The sequence below is a fragment of the Oncorhynchus mykiss genome, chromosome 21, assembly GCF_013265735.2.
Source record: "Oncorhynchus mykiss isolate Arlee chromosome 21, USDA_OmykA_1.1, whole genome shotgun sequence".
Classification (NCBI taxonomy): Eukaryota; Metazoa; Chordata; class Actinopteri; order Salmoniformes; family Salmonidae; genus Oncorhynchus; species Oncorhynchus mykiss.
This window is the reverse complement of record NC_048585.1, coordinates 6512065-6519171: the sequence shown is the minus strand read 5'-3', so window position 1 is coordinate 6519171 and position 7107 is coordinate 6512065. Positions and strand designations below refer to the sequence as shown.

General features: G+C 47.3%; 1 long non-coding RNA gene across 1 annotated transcript; it reads left to right on the top strand.

Moving 5' to 3' along the window:
* Window positions 1-825: 825 nt before the first annotated feature.
* On the top strand, window positions 826-1284 carry LOC118942797. Its single transcript, XR_005038446.1, has 3 exons — window positions 826-906; window positions 951-1170; window positions 1215-1284. It is a non-coding gene; the product is annotated as an uncharacterized LOC118942797 (long non-coding RNA).
* Window positions 1285-7107: the final 5823 nt, after the last annotated feature.

The following is a 7107-nucleotide window of genomic DNA, read 5'->3' as shown; positions in this document are numbered from 1 at the left end:
CAGGCTATGAGACAGTCAGAGACAGGATATGAGACAGTCAGAGACAGGATGTGAGACGGTCAGAGACAGGATGTGAGACGGTCAGAGACAGGATGTGAGACGGTCAGAGACAGGATATGAGACGGTCAGAGACAGGATGTGAGACAGTCAGAGACAGGCTATGAGACGGTCAGAGACAGGCTGTGAGACGGTCAGAGACAGGATATGAGACAGTCAGAGACAGGCTATGAGACAGTCAGAGACAGGATATGAAAGCTCTCAGCTCCAATCTGTATCACAACTTATTTCCCTCAGCACTTAGTCATTGTAATCATTTAGCAGATGCTCTTATCCAGAGCGACACTCAACTCATAAACGGAAGCAAATCACCCTGCGTTTAGTGTCAATTACAAAGGAAACCACAGAATGTTTGGCTTTCCATGTGAATACAATGCTCCTCAGACACAGATAAGCTAGCCTGGTCAAACACCAGAGAACACAATGTTCATCTGACACAGATAAGTTAGCCTGGTCAAACACCAGAGAACACAATGTTCATCAGACACAGATAAGTTAGCCTGGTCAAACACCAGAGAACACAATGTTCATCAGACACAGATAAGTTAGCCTGGTCAAACACCAGAGAACACAATGTTCGTCAGACACAGATAAGTTAGCCTGGGCATGACATCATCAGTCTGTTATAGGCACGATCTGTGTTGATCACAGTACTTCCTGTATGACATCATCAGTCTGTTATAGGTACGATCTGTGTTGATCAGAGGATTTCCTGTATGACATCATCAGTCTGTTATAGGTAAGATCTGTGTTGATCAGAGTACTTCCTGCATGACATCATCAGTCTGTTATAGGTACGATCTGTGTTGATCAGAGGACTTCCTGTATGACATCATCAGTCTGTTATAGGTACGATCTGTGTTGATCTGTGTGACATCATCCGTCTGTTATAGGTACGATCTGTGTTGATCAGAGGACTTCCTGTATGACATCATCAGTTTGTTATAGGTACGATCTGTGTTGATCAGAGGACTTCCTGTATGACATCATCAGTCTGTTATAGGTAAGATCTGTGTTGATCAGAGTACTTCCTGTATGACATCATCAGTCTATTATAGGTACGATCTGTGTTGATCAGAGGACTTCCTGTATGACATCATCAGTCTGTTATAGGTACGATCTGTGTTGATCTGTGTGACATCATCCGTCTGTTATAGGTACGATCTGTGTTGATCAGAGGACTTCCTGTATGACATCATCAGTTTGTTATAGGTACGATCTGTGTTGAGGTATTAGGTAGGTATTAGGTATTAGGTATTCATACAGCAATCTCAGAGTGGCTGATCTAGAATCAGTTTATCCGTTTAGATCCTAATGAATCAGATTATATGGATCCCGGGGGACCTGATCCTAGATCAGCTCTCCATCCACTGATGCTTTATGAGTAAGGGGTCCAACCTGACATCTGCAGATCCCATTCTCCTCGGGTCCCCCAGGACGTTCATTACCGACGCTGTGCTACTTTATAAACCTAACGAATCATCTGACCTCTGTGAACCCTTGGGGCCCCCTGTCCAGGGAGACCGACACGGTACTACGCCTTGAAAAGAGTGTGAAGGCTTTAGAAGAGGGGAAAAAGGTTAAGAAGTTCACAGGTTCAGCTACGAGGCACTGTAGAGCGGACAAAAGAGTGTGTGTGTGTGTGTGTGTGTGTGTGTGTGTGTGTGTGTGTGTGTGTGTGTGTGTGTGTGTGTGTGTGTGTGAGACAAACAGACAGACAAACAGAACAGTAACTGTGCTAACTAGCTTGTTGTTGTAACATGAATCAGATAAACGGAACATCTTGTTCTATTAACAGAGATCCACACTGACCCTCAGATAAACAGAACATCTTGTTCCATTAACAGAGATCCACACTGACCCTCAGATAAACAGAACATCTTGTTCTATTAACAGAGATCCACACTGACCCTCAGATAAACAGAACATATTGTTCTATTAACAGAGATCCACACTGACCCTCAGATAAACAGAACATTTTGTTCCATTGACAGAGATCCACACTGACCCTCAGATAAACAGAACATTTTGTTCCATTGACAGAGATCCACACTGACCCTCAGATAAACAGAACATCTTGTTCCATTAACAGAGATCCACACTGACCCTCAGATAAACAGAACATCTTGTTTCATTGACAGAGATCAAAACACTGACCCTCAAACTGTTCTGTTTATCTGAGGGTCAGAGCAGGGAAGATTCTCAGCAACAAAAGAGTGATGAAATTAAGGTCCTACATGTGTAGGACAGAACACAGCACACTCTGACTCCCGTTGAGGTGGGTTCCTCTTTGCTGAGGGGTGTTCGGGGGAGAACACAGCACACTCTGACTCCCGTTGAGGTGGGTTCCTCTTTGCTGAGGGGTGTTCGGGGGAGAACACACTAAAAACACCTTGGACACAGAGGACAGCCCCTGTAAGAGCTGTTGGTCGATGCAATTCACAGATCTGTTACACAGCAACAGCCTTCACACTGTTTTAACTCCCGTGATGTAGAGCACTGGGGGGCCCTGGGTGGCCCTGGGGGGCCCTGTCTGGGACAGTATTTTGAGTGATTCACCCTGTGGATGTGAGACAGTTCACCCTGTGGCTGTGAGACAGTTGTCTAGGACAGTATTCTGAGTGATTCACCCTGTGGATGTGAGACAGTTCACCCTGTGGCTGTGAGACAGTTGTCTAGGGCAGTATTCTGAGTGATTCACCCTGTGGATGTGAGACAGTTCACCCTGTGGCTGTGAGACAGTTCACCCTGTGGCTGTGAGACAGTTGTCTAGGACAGTATTCTGAGTGATTCACCCTGTGGATGTGAGACAGTTGTCTAGGACAGTATTCTGAGTGGTTCACCCTGTGGATGTGAGACAGTTTACCCTGTGGATGTGAGACAGTTCACCCTGTGGCTGTGAGACAGTTGTCTAGGACAGTATTCTGAGTGATTCACCCTGTGGATGTGAGACAGTTCACCCTGTGGCTGTGAGACAGTTGTCTAGGGCAGTATTCTGAGTGATTCACCCTGTGGATGTGAGACAGTTCACCCTGTGGCTGTGAGACAGTTCACCCTGTGGCTGTGAGACAGTTGTCTAGGACAGTATTCTGAGTGATTCACCCTGTGGATGTGAGACAGTTGTCTAGGACAGTATTCTGAGTGGTTCACCCTGTGGATGTGAGACAGTTTACCCTGTGGATGTTAGACAGTTTACCCTGTGGCTGTGAGACAGTTCACCCTGTGGCTGTGAGACAGTTCACCCTGTGGCTGTGAGACAGTTGTCTGAGACAGTATTCTGCCAGACATTGAGGGAAGCCCCAGAAAGAAGGTAACAACACAGTGACAGACTCAGATAAACAACAGTAAACACACAGTAAACACACAGAGTAAACACAAACAGTAAACACACACAGTAAACATTTACAGTAAACACACACAGTAAACACAAACAGTAAACACACACAGTAAACACTTACAGTAAACACACACAGTAAACACAAACAGTAAACACAAACAGTAAACACACTGCATATTTATAGACCTTGTGAATAAGGTGTCAACAGTAAACACACACAGTAAACAAATTGTATATTTATAGACCTTGTGAATAAGGTGTGGAGAGAACCTGGAGTCACCATGGAAACTACAGAGACAACAGCTGAATAGGCCCGAGCTAGAGTTTGGCAGATACACTGTGTGTGTGTGTGTGCGTGTGTGTGTGTGTGTGTGTGTGTGTGTGAGCGAGAGAGAGCCCTCGAGGTTATGTTTACAGTGTTTATTGTAACAACCCTACACCTTGAGACCTGTTGGGTTTGAACGGCTAAGTTTACTCTACCGACAGTCCAAGGAACCCAGGGGCCCTTCATGAATATCAACACGCCCTCAGCCAGCTGTGTACCACATCTCATATACATCGATACCGTCTGCACCGTAACACTGAAGTAAAAGCCCCGAACAATGACAGGCCACTCAGCACCACTCAATACTAATCTTTCTCTCCAGAGCTCCAGCTTGGCTGCCGGCTCAAACTGTACATGTGACATCCGCATGCAGAGTGTAAGAAAACCAGCCACATTCCCCGTATTCCCCCTAAGCAGGACCTCTGAGTTGAAGTGAGCGGGTTTAGAGAGAGAGAGAGAGATGGCCCTCCTCCAGCCTAGAGAATCAACCCCCCCCACTGTGTCTGTCAGTGAGTCAGTCAGAAGCCAAAGGCTCTTAGTGCCGGAGATACCAGAGCTGCTAGGAGATGAAGGGATGAGGAGATGAAGCTTCCTCTGGCTCTGACTTAGACTGGTGGTCCCACACATCTGTTTGGGTTTTATAGACAACTCCTATGGTGGTTGTAAGAGGCATACCAAGCTAGCTCTGTTTGACTGGCCCCAGGCCTGTTCTTAGCACCAGGACCACCAATCTAGCTCTGTTTGACTGGTGCCAGGCCTGTTCTTAGCACCAGGACCACCAAGCTAGCTCTGTTTGACTGGTGCCAGGCCTGTTCTTAGCACCAGGACCACCAGGCCAGCTCTGACTGACCCCAGGCCTGTTCTTAGGACCAGGACCACCAGGCTAGCTCTGTTTGACTGGACCCAGGCCTGTTCTTAGCACCAGGACCACCAAGCTAGCTCTGTTTGACTGGCCCAAGGCCTGTTCTTAGCACCAGGACCACCAAGCTAGCTCTGTTTGACTGGTGCCAGGCCTGTTCTTAGCACCAGGACCACCAAGCTAGCTCTGTTTGACTGGTGCCAGGCCTGTTCTTAGCACCAGGACCTACAAACCTACATCATTACAACAGGACCCTTCACCCCCAGAGAGGGACCGGGCTGTGATTGGTCCATTACGATATAGTGCACGCCTGGTGTAAAGGCTGGAGCGATGAATGTCAGGAGACGGACTGGGAGAATGTTACGTGTCGAAAACAGTTTCCAATCTGATTTATCTCAATCGTTCACACTTTCACCGTCTCACGGTAACATCTCACTTTAAGAGTGCAACCTTCAAAAGAAAAACCTCTCTTTCAGTGTGACATGCATGGAGTTCAGGCTCCTAGAGACCAGTCTCACAGGGTCAGATTACAGTCCACTTCAGGCTCCTAGAGACCAGTCTCACAGGGTCAGATTACAGTCCACTTCAGGCTCCTAGAGACCAGTCTCACAGGGTCAGATTACAGTCCACTTCAGGCTCCTAGAGACCAGTCTCACAGGGTCAGATTACAGTCCACTTCAGGCTCCTAGAGACCAGTCTCACAGGGTCAGATTACAGTCCACTTCAGGCTCCTAGAGACCAGTCTCACAGGGTCAGATTACAGTCCACTTCAGGCTCCTAGAGACCAGTCTCACAGGGTCAGATTACAGTCCACTTCAGGCTCCTAGAGACCAGTCTCACAGGGTCAGATTACAGTCCACTTCAGGCTCCTAGAGACCAGTCTCCCAGTGTCAGATTACAGTCAGGCTCCTAGAGACCAATCTCACAGTGTCAGATTACAGTCCACTTCAGGCTCCTAGAGACCAATCTCAAAGTGTCAGATTACAGTCCACTTCAGGCTCCTAGAGACCAGTCTCACAGTGTCAGATTACAGTCCACTTCAGGCTCCTAGAGACCAATCTCACGGTGTCAGATTACAGTCAGGCTCCTAGAGACCAATCTCACAGTGTCAGATTACAGTCAGGCTCCTAGAGACCAATCTCACAGTGTCAGATTACAGTCAGGCTCCTAGAGACCAATCTCACAGTGTCAGATTACAGTCAGGCTCCTAGAGACCAATCTCACAGTGTCAGATTACAGTCAGGCTCCTAGAGACCAATCTCACAGTGTCAGATTACAGTCAGGCTCCTAGAGACCAATCTCACAGTGTCAGATTACAGTCAGGCTCCTAGAGACCAATCTCACAGTGTCAGATTACAGTCAGGCTCCTAGAGACCAATCTCACAGTGTCAGATTACAGTCAGGCTCCTAGAGACCAATCTCACAGTGTCAGATTACAGTCAGGCTCCTAGAGACCAATCTCACAGTGTCAGATTACAGTCAGGCTCCTAGAGACCAATCTCACAGTGTCAGATTACAGTCAGGCTCCTAGAGACCAATCTCACAGTGTCAGATTACAGTCAGGCTCCTTGAGACCAATCTCACAGTGTCAGATTACAGTCAGGCTCCTAGAGACCAATCTCACAGTGTCAGATTACAGTCAGGCTCCTAGAGACCAATCTCACAGTGTCAGATTACAGTCAGGCTCCTAGAGACCAATCTCACAGTGTCAGATTACAGTCAGGCTCCTAGAGACCAATCTCACAGTGTCAGATTACAGTCAGGCTCCTAGAGACCAATCTCACAGTGTCAGATTACAGTCAGGCTCCTAGAGACCAATCTCACAGTGTCAGATTACAGTCAGGCTCCTAGAGACCAATCTCACAGTGTCAGATTACAGTCAGGCTCCTAGAGACCAATCTCACAGTGTCAGATTACAGTCAGGCTCCTAGAGACCAATCTCACAGTGTCAGATTACAGTCAGGCTCCTAGAGACCAATCTCACAGTGTCAGATTACAGTCAGGCACCTAGAGACCAATCTCACAGTGTCAGATTACAGTCAGGCTCCTAGAGACCAATCTCACAGTGTCAGATTACAGTCAGGCTCCTAGAGACCAATCTCACAGTGTCAGATTACAGTCAGGCTCCTAGAGACCAATCTCACAGTGTAAGATTACAGTCAGGCTCCTAGAGACCAATCTCACAGTGTCAGATTACAGTCAGGCTCCTAGAGACCAATCTCACAGTGTAAGATTACAGTCAGACTCCTAGAGACCAATCTCACAGTGTCAGATTACAGTCAGGCTCCTAGAGACCAATCTCACAGTGTCAGATTACAGTCAGGCTCCTAGAGACCAATCTCACAGTGTCAGATTACAGTCAGGCTCCTAGAGACCAATCTCACAGTGTCAGATTACAGTCAGGCTCCTAGAGACCAATCTCACAGTGTCAGATTACAGTCAGGCTCCTAGAGACCAATCTCACAGTGTCAGATTACAGTCAGGCTCCTAGAGACCAATCTCACAGTGTCAGATTACAGTCAGGCTCCT